The following is an 8,027-nucleotide window of genomic DNA, read 5'->3' on the forward strand; positions in this document are numbered from 1 at the left end:
TGCCCATTGTATCCCTGTGATGTGATGAATGATTTCATCATTTAAACTGAGTGCAATAAGTCCCAATGCTTTTTCATTCTTGCTCTTCCACTCATTTTTCCCTCTCTCTGGGAATTCATCTCTCCCTTCAACTAATCCCCACAGATTTTTCCTCATGTGAGCAAATACATGGTTTTTGTCTGCCATGTGTAAAACTGCTCCCCATTAAATTTAGCTATTTCCTGTGCTGTACTCATGGTGATGTGAAGGGGGTCTTACCTCTTGATCCGATTTCAAGATTCAAGGGCAGTGTCTACCCTTTTACAACTCAATCTGGTGTTTAAGAGATAATTACAACAAATTTATCAGCATAAAATCACCAGAAATTACATTAAATCAAGGGTAATTAATTTGTACGAAATGGTTGGAGTATCAAACCAACTCCGAATTACAATCTGAAGTTTAGGGATCTATATCAGTGGTTAATTTGAACCCTCAATTGCACCAAAAAATAATGATTAGCACTGATTAATCACTGATTAGCAAATTAATCCACTGTTTTGTGTGCAAAAAATAGAGTATGCGGGGAGTCCAGATGTGGTGCCTTAGACTTCAAATAAGCTCAAATGCTTTCAAAGGCATCAATAGCAATGAGTCTAGTAGAGGATTAAGCCAAGAAACACAAGATTTGACCAAATATTGAAAGCTTAATTTCTATTTTACCAAAGTCACCTACAGATTTGATGAAGAGCTTGGATCTCACTATAGACTTGATCAAATTGAATTCTGTCTTCACCAACTTGTAGAGCATGCTTGAAAACACCTTGGGCTAAGAGGAATTAGAGACCTTTGATCTATGGAAGTAGTAATGTCAAAAACATCTCAGAAAAAAGGCGCCAGCAAAATCGTCGATTTCTCCTAAACGCTTTGGTGGCTTTCGCTTCCGTTTCAACTGGCTGCAGCTCAAGGATGTTGGCTACCATGTGCTAGAAGGGTTTTCCCTAATTGTGAGTGTGCAAGATGAATGAGATCCTCCACACTGGCTGGGGGTGAAGGGGTGAAGTGAAAAATAACTAAAATTTTGATTATTTCCTAATTATCTACTAATCTTAATTAATTAGATAATGGGCTCATAAATCTGATGGATTCTAGGCATGGCTCTGATACCATGTTGAAATTTGAGCATTGTGATGAGCTATGGTGGATCAAACACTAGAATCAACATCATTAACAAAGTGATTAGCAAATAATTAAGATGGGTAATTAACAAATAGATTAATGTAGGCATGGATACTCAAAAACTAGCAAATTCTCATTAGGGCAATGCCTCAATTTATAGAGTTTACATCAAGCATCAAATCCCACTGATTTCTCCATGATTGACTCCATCTATCTCCATTTTGCCCATTCTGTTTGCTAAGGTTCCATCGTCCCCCGCCGATTCCTCGGCTATAAAAGTAGCCAGCCCCAAAGCGGAGTAAGCTCCAGTTGTCTCATATGAGATTCGATCGGGAAATTTCCCAGTCTATCAACTGCATTCTCCTAATTCCCTTATCCCACCACGATTTACTTTTTTGTGTAGCACACCTGTCGGGGACGCTTCTGCGTGTCCATTTACAAAATATCACACTATCATCTACCTCCCTTTCCTCGGAGCTTTTCATGCAAGGGGCATTGTCGCATGCTCGACTTGGGTTTCCTGGTGTAATTTTTGGAGTACATTTCCGGAGTACATTACGGTAGGATCTTTCACCCGTACGGCCTCGATCTCTAAGGATTGGGCGGCTATGCTCCACTCATATTGAAGTCAATCCCTATAGAGTCCATTCGGGTGATCCCTAGGTTGCGCGTCTGATAGTTGACTCGCCGTTTTGGTACTACGTACATAGAACGTGTTTCTTACAGTTACTCCCAGAGGGTTGGTCACACATGAATAATAGCGTTCGGACTCAAGTGCCTCTCGGAACATTCCACAAACTGGGGGGAGTTACCTTGCTCCCGTTGCGTACAGCTAGCCCTGGGGCGAGCGGATAGTCCCCATGCTATGGTTTTTGGCAGCAATCCGATCCCTGCCGGTTAGGGAGTCCATTCGAGCGATAGCTTTCAACCTCCGCATCCCAGAACGTGCCTTCCTAGGCACCAGGGATTTAATATTCACGTGATCACAAGATTTTTTGTGATAATAACACATGTGAACAAGTTATTCACATGTTCTCATGTTACCGTTCACAAAATAATAGGTCACTTGCCATTTGGGAACCCCTTAAAAGCTTGGCTACACATGGGAATAAGCTATTCACATGTTCTCATGTTACCATCTTCACATAATAGCAGGTTAGTGGCCACCTAAGAAGATTTTTTATGCCCGACAAAGATAATTTTTTTAGGCCCTTGTGAAAGCTTTGTGAATATAACATGTGATCACAAGATTTTTTGTGTTATTAACATATTTTATTAACATGTTCACATGTTCACAAGATTTTTTGTGTTATTAACATGTTCACATGTTCTCGTTTACGTCAGTGAAATCCCTGCTCTAGGCACATAACACTAAGTAAACCGAGCCAACCCACGTTACATACTAGCAATAGATAATCATATTGTTTGAAAGTACTAAACAAAACTCCATGAATAGGCAAAATAATAGTTGCGTTAACAGGAAAGATCTCTAGGAGAAGCGTGAAAGAATCATGCTCAAATATTCCTTTCAACGACTTCTAAGTCTATTCGGTTTTTTTCCTTTTTCTCTCTTCTCCATATGCATGGGAGTTAAAGGTCCTTAAAGTCGACTAAAAGAAAAGGTACAATCTGTGTCTTCTCCTCGGTGCTTTATACCCAGGGCAGTCTCCAGCATTCATGGCAGTTCCTAGCCCGAGAAGTCGTCAAGTGTTTAGACCTGGAGACACAAGTCTCGGCTGACCTGACTATAAACTGCATCATCCTAGCTCTTGCACAGTAATTATTACCCAGGAAAAAAGGTCAGCTTGTCTAGGACTGGATCTTGCCCAGGGAAAGGATCAACGCCATGATATTCCGAGGATGGGAGCGAGCGATCGAATTGCGCGAGGCACTGATGGATTTGATGCAGAGAATATTCAGTATTAAGAAGTAGATCTGTGTCTGCAAGAGGTAAACCTGTGTCAACACTAAGAACCTTCTCACTTCAGGATTACGAGCGAGGCAATCCTAGCAGGGATGCTTGGATTATCGCTGATCGTATCGTATTCTCAAAGCTACAGCTGTGGTAATTGAGGCTTTGCTTCGTATTCTTGAAGTTGCTGCTTAGCGTTGATCGCTTCTTTAAGGATAATTGAAAGGTGATCGCTTCGCTCAGGCTTCCTTCGGGGAAGCCCTTCACTCCACTTGCCAGTGATCGCTCTGGATTCCAGGGAACAGTTTGTTGATCCAGATCTATTTACTCAATTTTTTTCAATTCAACACATTTATTTTTTTATTCAAGCAATTCTGCAAGCGGAAAAAGGGACCGGGGTATTGAGGCAATCTTGACTCCTTGTTGACTTTGCCCAATCGAAATGACCATCCGGGACTCGAACCTTTATGGGGAAATTGAGTAAATAGAATGGTAACCTAGTGACCATGACCTAGTGAAAGGTGATTGCTTTGGGTTATAAATATAGTGATTTGGGTTAAATTATTTGACCCTTTCCCTTTGATACTGGATTTTGGCTCGTCAGCCTCTTCCCCTTTCCCTTTGATTGGTGGGGCTTTTGCCAGAACTAGTTACACCTTCTAACAGTAAGATGCGTTGGGGTCAAAGCCAGTAGTGGATGCCCGTGTTCCCAGTAGGGAACACGGACCGATGTTCCCAACCAACAGTGTCTTATTCTCGTTTTCTGCTGGTCTTCGCGTTGTCCTATCAATCACAAATTGAATCAATTCTACAGAAGTGGGACACTATAAAGGAAGAAGGTGCGGTGGTGGATTCTGCCTACTCAAATAATGTCAATGTTGGGCGGAGTGAGACTGATGGTGGGGACCTACCCGATGATCAGTGCGTGGGAAAAGGTTATTCTTGATAGTAGTTTCTATTGCTCAATTATCTTTCTTTTCTATAAAGTTGCAAAAAAGAGGAGTGTGTTCTAAGCTAACATTCTTATTTCAAAGACAGTCTACAATTCCATTGGGTTATTCGTACGTTCAGTTTCAGCTTCGTCGGGGGATAAGCGGTAGATCCTATGATCTTCAATTCGAACAAAGTTTCCATTTTTTCATTAAAACAAATGATTACAACCGAAAAACTCGAATATGATTATCCCGTCGATTGGTTTCCATCTCTAATGGAGGAAAAGAGAGATATTGTCAGTAATACCCGTCCAACCCGACATCTTAGAAAGGATAAAGTTCTTAAGGATCTTTCGCATAAATACGTTAGATTGTTTGATTCAATACTCAAGTGTCCTAACGATTATCGCATGTATCTCTACTTCTGCGAAGCTAGGTTAAAGCTAGATAGTTTCATCGTTTCACAAATGGGTCTTAATTACGTCTATAGACTGCTTCATTGTGAAAAGATATTTCAGAGATTTGATAGGGATCTTTATTGTTTAGATAGTTGCAACACGGAGAAGTTCGATCTAGAGTTAGAGAAATTTTGTACCTTTTATAAGGATTACCGTGATTTTGAGAATAGGAAAATCGGAGTGGCACGTTGCTTTTCCATGAAATAGGCCCTAGGGGCCCATTCCCATCCAACCGTGGACACACCGATAGATTCATTCCCCGATAGTAGGCCATAGCATCGGATTCCCAATCGGCCCCGAATACACCCGGACGGACGGACGTGGGGGGGCCACGGAGGGGATAGATTCAGTCCTCGCCTCTCGATCCAACTCTTACGGATGCACAAAACGAACTCGGCCGCCCAACCAACCCGCAAAGAATTTTGAGAGCAAAGCCAAGCCACGCACGTTGCCATAGTAGATCCAGGGAAGGAAATCCAGGAGGAACGGACCCACTTTGAGAAAGGTGAAGGCAAGCAAAAAGGTGGTAGGGCCAGAGAGCCGCCTAACCCATTGCTTGCGGAAAAACAAATGGAAGAAGGCGTATAGACACCGATAAGGGGGACAGGAAAAGCCTGTTCACCGGCCCTTTCCTTATGGCCCAGATAGATCCCACCGCGCTGCTGCTAATCGTAGCTGCTACCTTAGCGGATCATGTACGCTGCTGCTACGTTAGCGAGTACCTTAGCGGATCATCTAGGCTGCTATTTCAACTACTTGAACTATGTAGTGGTTATCATTGGTACACATTTGTTAGACGGAACAGAACAACTATATCATTGGTAGAGACTTGTTGGCAGGCAACTACACGAACTATTCCCTTAACGACTAACTACACCATATAACGGACTATAGAGTTGATATAGGTTTTTTAATTGTAGAGACAGGCGGGTGGCCCTGTATTATTATAGACTAATTTTATGTGCCTACATGCCTTGAGGGTGGGCAGTTCATGTAGGTGTGCCAAGATTCTTTACCTCGTAGTAGCGGATTTACGCTTTCATGGGTTTTCCACCATGTTGCCGTACAGACCATAGAGGTTTTCATCTAGCACTTCTTGCAGTGGTAGGTGACTCGAGATTTTTCTTGGTTTCTAAGCGTTTTCTCTTTTATCTTGCCTTTTCGACGGGGTGTAAGCGCTATGTGTATCTGCCCAGGGCCAAGGCAGCTTCAGCGCTTCCCGCCCCCTTCGGTCTATCTAATTTGTACCGGAACGAAAGCTTCCGTGAGGGATTGAACTCTTCCATCGCGACAAAGGACTGGCTCTGGCTCACGACAAATGCAAGCTGGAAAGCACGGAACTCAGTGATGACTGGTTAGTGAAACCAACCATGAAAAATCTTAAGTTACCTACTATTGGATTCGAACCAATGACTTTCGCCGTATGAAAGTGATACTCTAACCCCTGAGTTAAGTAGGTTGGGCTTCTGTCTCATAGCAGCCCGTTCCATCGAGCCTCGGAAGTCAAGGCCATTCTATCTATAAGATTTTCTGTCAATTCCTGCCTGTTCAAGGAAATTGTCCCATGGGTTCCTTCTTTCCCTCAAATGCCCTATGAGCTGCTCTTTATGGCCCTTTCTTCATTTCTTCATTAAAGTCCCTACGTGCATGCCAAAGACTCCTCTGCCCCCTTTCTTTTGATTGGAAAGGTTCGAAAACTGCTTTTTTTGTTTCGCCTTTCATTTTCAAACAAAAAGGCAGCCCCAATCTGTCGCTCTATAGGAGGGTACTTTGAGGGAGGGGGCAGAAAAGCAAGCAAGCCAGCTTTCCCCCTCGGTCCGTCCTCGGGCAGTTCGACAAGTGCGCTTTCGAATGGATGATGTCAAGGCGTAAGGTGGGTGCAAGGGGCAACTTAACTGTACAGCCTAGCCACTATAGGTGGCCCCTTCAACACAACTGGGCCGAAGCGGAGTGATCTTTGAAGTACACTTTCTTTTGTAATCATGTAATTACTATAAGTCTCAAGTCTGGGTGTAGTAGGACTTGAACCTACGACCATTAGATTAAACTCCCAATGCTCTACCAACTGAGCTATACACCCAAATGTTATTGTATTACTATTACTACTAATTATGAGATAGATTTCTATGTGGTAATTGAACGAAAAAGAACAACTCTGACCCGGGATGGTTAGGCATATCTCGATGGCATTATAGTAGTATACATGAATGAATGTTATCTAGGTAACTATTCTTTGTTTCAGATGCCTCATTCGCTTCATGTCAACCATCAATACCCCTCTCCGCTTTTCCATGGGCTATTTCCAAAATATCCCTCTGTCTTAGGCAGGCTACACGATGATTCACATTCCATTTGAGTTCTGATAATTGAAAGATTGCATTCTCAAGTTGGAAGGGAAGGTTTTCTAGATTCAAGCCATTGCCCTCTTTTCCATTTATTTTATGGTTTTTATGGTTTTTTATGCTTTTTTTCTTCTCCAAAATTGCAAGTGATGTTATGCCTCTCATTGCAAAAGGCATTCCCCTCTCTTCTCTAGTAAATCCAACCATTCTCTATCCTAGGTGAATGATTAATGATTAAAGTCAAGTTTTTTATAATGTTTGTCTTAAATAAGTAGACAAATGTTTACTTTAGAATAATTTCAATACTCTTGGTGCACTTTTTATTAATTTTAGAGATTTAAAAATTAAAAAATGGTCAGCCATACAAAGGAGGTTATGGTGAAGTTTTTGGAAATTAGTGAAATAAATTTTATCTTTTATTATTCTAAAAGAGTAATCCTTATGGTTTCTATATTCTAAAGTATCATTTTCATGCATAGAAGATGCATTTTGATTATTTGTATAAAAGAAAATTAGTATTATTATAAAAGTATTACTTTCATTATATTTGATTTTCATGCATAGAGGTATGCATAAAAGATTATTTTTTATTGAAAAATGATACTTCTATCATATTTGATTTTCATGCATAGAAGTATGCATAAAAGATTATTTTTTACTATAAAAGTGTTACTTGCATAAAATATTTTTTTTTAATTATAAAAGTGTTACTTTTATCATATTTGATTTTTATGCATAGAAGTATGCATAAAAGATTATTTTTTTATTATAAAAGTGTTACTTCTATCATATTTGATTTTTATGCATAAAAGATTATTTTTATCATAAAAGTGTTACTTCTATCATATTTGATTTTTATGCATAAAAGTATGCATAAAAGATTATTTTTTATCAGAAAAGTGTTACTTCTATCATATTTGATTTTCATGCATAGAAGTATGCATAAAGATTATTTTTTATCATAAAAGTGTTAGTTCTATCATATTTGATTTTCATGCATAGAAGTATGCATAAAAGATTATTTTTTATTATAAAAGTGTTACTTCTATCATATTTGATTTTCATGCATAGAAGTATGCATAAAAGATTATTTTTTATTATAAAAGTAATACTTCTATCATAATTTATTTTCATACATAGAGGTATGTATAAAAGATTATTATTTTATTGTAAAAGTGTTACTTTTATCATATTTGATTTTCATGCATAGAGGTATGCATAAAAG

At 39.7% G+C, this 8,027-nt stretch overlaps 1 non-coding gene across 1 annotated transcript; it reads right to left on the reverse strand.

Moving 5' to 3' along the window:
* Positions 1-6,467: 6,467 nt before the first annotated feature.
* On the reverse strand, positions 6,468-6,540 carry TRNAK-UUU (transfer RNA lysine (anticodon UUU)). The gene has a single exon. It is a non-coding gene; the product is annotated as a tRNA-Lys (tRNA).
* Between the last annotated feature and the right edge of the window lie 1,487 nt (positions 6,541-8,027).

The sequence above is a fragment of the Cibotium barometz genome, chromosome 4 (assembly GCF_041138505.1).
Source record: "Cibotium barometz isolate CiBa-2024 chromosome 4, ASM4113850v1, whole genome shotgun sequence".
Taxonomy (NCBI): Eukaryota; Viridiplantae; Streptophyta; class Polypodiopsida; order Cyatheales; family Cibotiaceae; genus Cibotium; species Cibotium barometz.